This window comes from Gopherus evgoodei, chromosome 1 (genome assembly GCF_007399415.2).
Source record: "Gopherus evgoodei ecotype Sinaloan lineage chromosome 1, rGopEvg1_v1.p, whole genome shotgun sequence".
Lineage (NCBI taxonomy): Eukaryota > Metazoa > Chordata > Testudines > Testudinidae > Gopherus > Gopherus evgoodei.
Genome location: NC_044322.1, coordinates 204,264,079 through 204,272,440, shown reverse-complemented (window position 1 = coordinate 204,272,440; position 8,362 = coordinate 204,264,079). Strand labels below are relative to the sequence as shown.

At 48.2% G+C, this 8,362-nt stretch overlaps 1 long non-coding RNA gene across 1 annotated transcript; it reads right to left on the bottom strand.

Moving 5' to 3' along the window:
• Positions 1-4,291: 4,291 nt before the first annotated feature.
• Positions 4,292-7,953, bottom strand: LOC115646600. The gene is made up of 3 exons (XR_003999072.1): positions 7,942-7,953; positions 7,397-7,406; positions 4,292-4,370 (listed from the first exon to the last, which is right to left on the bottom strand). It is a non-coding gene; the product is annotated as an uncharacterized LOC115646600 (long non-coding RNA).
• Between the last annotated feature and the right edge of the window lie 409 nt (positions 7,954-8,362).

The following is an 8,362-nucleotide window of genomic DNA, read 5'->3' as shown; positions in this document are numbered from 1 at the left end:
CAGCTCTTCCAGAGAGTTAATACTTGCTCCTGATATCCAGGCCTTCCAATTCTTTCCAATGTGGTAGGCGTATCGGGTAAATGACACATCTGGTTTCCATCTTAGGGCTCTGAACCACCGGCAGGCATGGTCAGGTATTAGCTCCATTCTGATTCTGGCCTTGATTTGAAAAAGATCATAATCGTTCACATGTTCCTTAGGCATTTCAGCTGCCACCTCTGCTAAGGGTCCACTGAGCTGTGGCCTCAGCTCTATCATGTACTGGTCTGTAGGGATGTTATACCCATGGCAGGTCCTTTCAAAATTTTCTATGAAGTCCTCAGTATCATCACCTGCCTTGTAGGTGGGGAATTTTCTGGGATGGGGAACAGTACCTGGAGAAGGGTTGTTAGGGTTAGCTGGTCCATCCTGTTTAGCCTTTTCTAATTCCAGGGCCTGCTGGTGGGCCACCCTCTGGAGCTCCAAAGCCCTCCGGTGGTCAGCCTCTTTGCCTTTTTCTTCTTTTTTTTTTATCATCTCTGTCTCTTTTTGTTTTATCTCTATAGCTCTCTTGTGGGCTGCTTCTTCCCTGGCTATTTCTGCATTAATTAGTTCCATCCGTCTCTTATGTTCATTGTCTTTCTCTGTTGCTTCCAGCCTAGCCATTTCTAGTTTGTTAGTTGCTCCACTGGTACTCATTTTTCTGCTTTCTTGTGCTGGCCACACCTCCCTCTGCAGGTCCCTGAAACCTAGGATGCACTCCGCTCAGGGCTGCTTGGTTAACAGAGATTTTCTAACTAGCTATACTCGAGAGGTAGAAAGAAAAAACAATTCAACTTGTAAATTCCTTTTTGCTGTCTGCTTGCTCACAGCTAGAAGCCTCCTCTTAACAAAGACCCTTGTTAAAAACTTAACACCTCTGCCCTCAGGCTGCTTTCCGAGCAGCTAGAAAGGAGAGAAAAAAAATCCTACTGGCTTTTGGTTCTTAAAAATCCCACACCACTGCTCACCATGTCAAGGTTTCTTTCCCCACTCTGAACTTTAGAGTACAAAAGTGGGGACCTGCATGAACACTTCTAAGCTTAATTACTAGCTTAGATCTGGTAACGCTGCCACCAGCCAGAATGTAGTGTCTGGCACACTTTCTGTTCCCCCATAACCTTCCCTGGGGAACACAGATCCAAACTCCTTGGATCTTAAAACAAGGAGGAATTAACCATCCCCCCTCCTTTTTCCCACACCAATCCCTGGTGAGTTCAGGTCCAATTCCTCTGGATATTAAAACAAGGAAAAATCAATCAGGTTCTTAAAAAGAAAGCTTTTAATTAAAGAAAGAAAAGGTAAAAATTATCTCTGTAAAATCAGGATGGAAAATGCTTTACAGGGTACTCAGATACATATAGACCAGAGGGACCCCTCCCCCTTGCCTTAGATTCAAAGTTACAGCAAACAGAGGTAAAAATCCTTCCAGCAAAAAGAAACATTCACAAGTTGAGAAAACAAACATAAGACTAATCTGCCTTGCCTGGTTGTTACTTACAATTTTGACACATGAAAGACTGATTCAGAAAGATTTGGAGAGACTGGATGTACGTCTGGTCCCTCTTAGTCCCAAGAGCAAACAACGAACAAAACAAAAAGCAAAAACAAAGACTTCCTTCCACCAAGATTTGTCCCCCTATTGGTCCTCTGGTCAGGTGTCATCCAGGTTTACTGAGCTTCTTAACCCTTTACAGGTAAGAGAGACATTAATCCTTAACCATCTGTTTATGACAAGGGCTCTTTGGCATTACAGGAATATAAATAATAATCCAAATGTTTGCACTTTATACCAGTGTAAAAATCTACACAGGGTCCATGACAATGGTAAATCCATGTTGTTGTGCCAGCCTCATTCATGGCCCTTCACTTTCTCTCTCTCTCTCCCACTTTTCCTTCCCATTGCTCACAGATGCCAATTGTCTATCATCTCCCCCAAGCCCCACTGCTATTTCTCCAAAAAGCACGTTGGGCCAGCTCTGTCCTGGCATAAGCTTTCACAACACCTCACAATGGGAGTTGTATACACTTTACACCAAGGCTAAACTCAGTCTTGCATGTCTAATGTATTTTGGTGGAGTTAAAAGAACAGCCTTATTTTTTTCCTCCCCACAGGTCCTTATTTATACCTTTCACATTATCAGGTGTGACACTCTACTCATTCAGCATCTGCCTTGCTCATCTCCCTTTAATATAAATCTCTCTGTCACTGACTTGTAAGCTTTCTTCTGAAGCTCCTGCTATGGGGAACAGCTTTCATTATGTCATAGAATATCAGGGCTGGAAAGGACCTCAGGAGGTCATCTAGTTCAACCTCCTGCTCAAAGCAGGACCAATCCCCAGACAGATTTTTGCCCCAAATGCCCCCCTCAAGGATTGAGCTCACAGCCCTGGCTTTAGCAAGCCAGTGCTCAAACCACTGAGCTCCTGTATGTCTCTGCCTCATTAGCTCTCCCTCATTTCTTTTCTCCTTTGTCTATTTTTCTCTCCAGTTACTATTTTATCACAAACAGTAGGAGATTTAACTCTGCTCAAGGACACAGTTTATGCAAAAGGTGCAATACAACCATTACGCTTCATGTGATGTGGCTTCTGCTTTAAAAAACACCCCAAACCCCACAATCTTGAGCTGCTGAATAAGACTTGTTTTCCCTGTGTGCCTTACTGCAATGCATATCCTGTACTGCGCCATTGGTCACAGCCTTGAGACAAGGCACAAAGGGAACTCAAATAAATGAACAATGCAGGGGCAGAGACAAAAGGCATAATAGCAAGAGGAAGTTTAAAAAAAAGAAAAGAAAAGAAACAAGCAAAACTTCCTGCAATGTTTAAAGTAGTGCCATGTAAATAAAAAACACAATACAAAATGATTAATGAGTTCTACAGATCTGGGCTGACAAAAGGCCTATGGGGAGGCCAGTCAAGATAATATACTGACTTGATTTAAGTAAATGCAGAGCTGTGAATTAAAGGGAAATCACCATAGAGTCTGTTTGTTTACTAACTCTCGTCCGAAAGGATCCCATGAGATTTTATAGGATGTATATATAGAGGACTTGTTTGTCCCCTACAGAAGTGAAGTGAAGCCATGGATGTAGCTTAACAATGCACAGTAACGTCATATAGCAATTTAAGGGTAGGTCTATACTACAAATAAAACACGTGGCCTTAATGCTGGTTGGCTAATGAGTTAGCTAAATTTAGCAGTGAAGATCTGGCAACTCAGCTTTCAACTTGGGTTAGCTGCTCAACTGCAGTCCCAGGCTCCCTGCTCACCTATGGCTGAGTTGCCGTCTCTTCACTGCTGTTTTAACCTGGGATAAGACCTCACCTTTTTCAAGAGATATCTAAAGTGAGGAGGTAAAGACTAGAGCAGCTCCAGTTCTTTTTTAGCTTAACTGACAGTTGTCTTAAAGAAATACAGCCTGATATTTTAATATTTTGACAGCTAACTAATGAGATAGTGAAGAGGAAGAAAGGCAAGACAAACATCTCCCACAGTGACATTAGTGAAGAGGAGACACCTCCTTTTGGGAGCACTGTGACTTTTGTACTGCCCCCTCCCTCCCTTGTCTGCACCAGGTAGGTAGGGTGACCAGATGTCTGACAAAATCTGGACTGTCCTGATATTTAACCCTTTGTCTCGCATTCTGATCAATGTATGCTCGGGATGCCATTTGTCCTAATATTCAGGTAAGGAGGCGAGTGGGAGGGAGGTGCCGACTCTGTGGAGTCACCCAGGGGGAAAAATGGCAGCCAAGCTTCCCCCTCCTCGCCTCCTTCTCCCTCCCTTCCCCCGGCACACATGTCCCCGCTCCTCCCCCCTCCCCTGTTTGGAGGCACTTAGTGCTTTCCAGGAGAGCGATGGGGAGGAGCAGGGATGTGGTGTGCTCGGGGGAGAAGGTGGAGAAGAGGCAGGACAGGGGCAGGGACTTGGGGTAAGGGGGTGGAATGGGGGAGGAGTGAGGGTGAGTGCTTGGGTGGGAAGAGGCAGGGTGGACAGCACCCACCGGGAAGAGGGGAAGTCGGCAGTGTAGGGGCGAGTGGTGGGAGTGGGATGAAGAGGCGAGTGGCGCGGAGGGAGGGTGACGAGGCGAGCGAGGGGCGGGCGGCTGGAGGACAGTGAGGAGGCGAGCGGTGGGTGGGGGACTGAGGAGGGATGCAGCAAGCCAGCGGCAGGCCGAGGGATGAGAAAGGGTGAGGTGGGGGGGCGAGTGGGGAGAGGGCAGGACCTGGGGCAGAGTGGGGGCAGAGTCTGGAAGGAGAGGGGGTGGACTGTGGGGGGGCTGACGGCACCCCACTGTGTCCCGATATTTTAGTGTTGTGATCTGGTCACCCTAGCACCAGGTGAGCTTGGGGAAGAAACCGACAAATTCTGGATGGAGCCAACCCCAGGGCTCAATGAAATTGAGGCCTGTAGGAGCAAGCATCAAAGCAGCCTTAGCAGAGACCAGCTAACACTGAGGTTGTTTTCAGAGTAGTAACTCCAGACATTCTGGCCCAGATCCACAAAGGTGCTTAAAAATCTAGTTTTAGGCACCTAAATCCTAGTTTTAGGTATCACTGTGATCCACAAAACCTTCACTCAGCTGCAGTCTAACCCAATAGGTGCCTAAACTCACTTGGTGCCCAAATTTTACTGTAAAAGTTCCCTAAACACCTAAGTTTCTGCCTCTGTGCATACGGACAATGAGTCACTTTAAGTGTCAGCATGTCCATGTCCTGCCTAGGCCCAGGGCTGGTACAACCATTTAGGCAACCTAGGTGGTCTGCTAGGACATTGACATTTGGGGGGGGCGCCATTTTCTTCAGCAGCGATCACGGTGACCGGATCTTTGGCCGCCCCAGTCATCGCTGGCATTTAGGTGGAGGGCGCTGGGGCAGGGAAGTGTGGCGAGGGCCGCCTGCAGCAAGTAAAGGGGGGTCGGCATGCAGGGGAACTCCCTGCCCCAGTTCACCCCTGCCCCGCCTCCTCCCTGAGCACACCATGGCCGCGTCACTTCTCCTGCCTCTCAGGCTTGCGGCGCCATGGCGTGCTCATGGACAGAGGAGGAGGCAGGACAGGGGTGAGTTGCTTCACTTCTTCTGCCTCCCAAGATTGAGAGACCAATCAGCTTAGGCACAGCAAGTCTGGAAGGCGGGAGAAGTGAAGCAGCAATGGTGTGCTTGGGGTGCTCGTGCGCGGAGCAGGGGTGAGCTGGGGTGTGGGGGTGCCTCAGGGCGGAGGGTAGGGGATGGGGAGCTGCCACAAGGGGGGTGCCTCAGGGCGGAGGGGGGAAGTTGCCTCGGGGGGGATGCCCCGGGGTAGGGGCGTCGGGGGGGGGTGCAAGGTGGAAGTTTCGCCTTGGGTGTGAAACATCCTTGCACCGGCCCTGCCTAAGCCCCAGAGTGATCCATAAACCAGGAACAAATACTTTCCTACCCCACCACCTATGGGCTCTGATCTCTAGGCGTGATCTTCATGGATTTAGGCCTCTGCCCTGTGCTGACTGGCTGCTTGCTCCAACTCCCCTTGTGATTGCTTCACCCCAGCCTCATCCCACACCTGCTGCTTGTACCTTCCTCCCCTCCTCTATCTCCCTTCATTGTTGTCCTCTCTCCAGTCCCCTTTTCTATACACGTAGCTAATCACGCCTAACTAAACCCATCCAAAAATATTAACCCCACTCCCCCCCACAACATGGCACTAATGTGCCATTTGCTGTCATCACACTGATTCTGCTCATATGCACTATCTCTTTTCCCTACCCTGGGTCTTCCTTGTCTATTCAGCTTGCAAACTCCTCAGGGCAGGAATCTGTACTACTTTGTTTGTACAGTGCCTAGCACAAAAGGGCCTCCATCTCACTGGGTCCTGAGGCACGACAACAAAATAAGAAAGTTTCCACATGGTATACATGCGTATACAGCACACCCAATGGGTAATAATGCTGAATGTATTCCCTGGCAAACACATGCTCGCCTCTTCACATTTTCCATTAGGGGATGGGGGAACTTGTGGTTCCTGGGCACTCCATTGCTAGCCCTTCACGTGGCAAAACAAACCCTGGAACTGCAGGCAATTAGCAGTCATATTAAGGAAGTAAGTGAAAGAGGGCTGCGTTTATTCATTACCCTTTACAATGTAAACACATTTTGGGGAGACAGGATGTTTTTGTAGGATCACTCTCCCCATCCCTAATGCATTACTCCCTTCCTCTCTCTGGCCGGATACTAATTAGCTGCTAAGTCTTGTCTAATCTCACCTTCTCATTTGCTTTTCATTTTTAAAATACACTAGGGCCCAAAGTTGCAAGACAGCTACAGTGGAAGGGGGCACATTTCCACTCCCCCTTAATATCAAAATAAGTGGCCTGATTGATAAAGGAGATCAGCATTTTGGGTGCTGAGCCATTTGGAAAAGCAGACCAAAAGTATCACAACAGGTGCTGCTGAGGACTTACATTTGGCCTCATTTTAGGTGATGAATGCTTGAAAATCTGACCCATGTATGGGTCATCTATTCCTTTCACATTAGCTCCATTGGGCACCTGGGAGATAGCAACCAAGCACTCACTGTCTAGGCATGAGATTTTAGGAGGAACAAGGGGCTGTGTTTTCAAAGAGTAGGTTAGGTAAGCAGTCAGCAGCAGTAAGGGCTGGGGGTGGCTTGCTTATTAGCTGAAAAGATTTCCACTTAAGACAATAATAATAGTGATCATAATGGTAATTCTTTGCACTTATACCCAAAGTTCTCCGCAAGCACTTTACACACATTACTTTGTGAAGCTTTGCATCACTTCCTGGCATCTCTGTTTTACAGCCAAAGAAACAGAGGCACAGAGCATGTATGGTCCAGATCAATCAAGGTACTTAGGCATCTAAACCTCAGTTTTAGGTTCCACTGCAACTCCCAGTCAGCTGACACTTAACTCTGTAAGTGCCTAAACTCACCTGGGGCCTAAATTTCTGCTGTAGAAGTTCCGTTTGTACTCATGTCTTTGTCTCTGGGCATGTGCACTATTGCCTTAGTCCAGTCACCAGGATGCCTGTACCATTCAATCCATGAACCACAGGAAGGTTGGTGGGCAAACACTTCTTTTTCCTACTGGGCCTCAGTCTGGTAGGCATGCTCACTCTGTTAGGCCCCATTTGGGCTCAATGGCATGGAGCTGGACATTTTATGATCTTCAGCCCAGTGGTTAAAGCATTCTGCTGGGATGTTAGTGATCCAGGTTCAATTCCCTCCAGGAGGGGAAGGAAGGATTTCAGCAGAGGTCTCCCACTTCTCAGATATGAGCTTTAACCACTGAGCTATGCTGATTACTTAACTAGTCATTAGGCCCGAGAAGGTGAGACCCGGGCTCCAGTCCCCCTACTCCTTTGCTTATTTATTCACAATGAAACAGCTTCAAGAGGAGAGACTGAGGGAACCCTACATCAGAATATTCCAGAGCTCACTGGTTACAGCTCTCTCCTGAGAGTGAGAGACTCCTGTGCAAATCCTTTCTCCCACCAGGCAGAGGTAGTTGAATTGTACCTGTCTCCTACATCCCAGCTGAGTTCTCCATCCACGGAGCTAAGAGTTATGACATGGGCACCACCACCGCCTGTTGCTGCTGTTTTGTGTGGAGTAAGGCAGGCTCCTTTCATTCCCTCAAGAAATGATTTAGGTACCTCACTCCAGGGAGCAAGTTCCTGGTTCTGGAATGCAAGCAGAAATAGATAAAGTCTAAGATGGCCTTGTCACTCGAACCCTGTTGGACCCCCACTCAAGGCTATTCCTGGTCACTCAAACCCTTCCAACTCCCTGCTTGAGGCTGTGGCTGGAACTCTGCCTGCCCCCACACACGGGAACCCTTCCTCCCTCCCTCCCCCTCCAGCCCAGCACCCCCCCCGCATGGGGCTGGCATCTCTGTTTGCCCCCCGCATGTTCCTCAGCACTGCACCCCCCCCCTTTTTTTTTTTTTTTTTTTTTTTTTTTTTACACAAACGTGGGCATTTGTTCCATTTTCCCTTGCCAACTTGATCAGGGACAAATGCCTACTTTTGTCAAATAACCCAGGATGGCTGGGACAGGACTTTAAAAAGGGACTGTCCCAGTGGAAACAGGATGTATGGTTATCCTACCTAAGTCTGGTCTGCAGAGAGACACCTATCTCCAGCAAGCAATGGGGCTTAGTATACACCTCATCACCAGCATCTCCTAGAGCAGTTGTTCTCAAGCTGGGGCTGCTGCTTGTTCAGGGAAAGCCCCTGGTGGGCTGGGCTAGTTTTTTAATTGCTGCATCCTCAGGTTCAGCCAATTGTGGCTCCCACTGGCTGTGGTTTGCCATTCCAGGCCAATGGGGGCTGAGGGACGTGC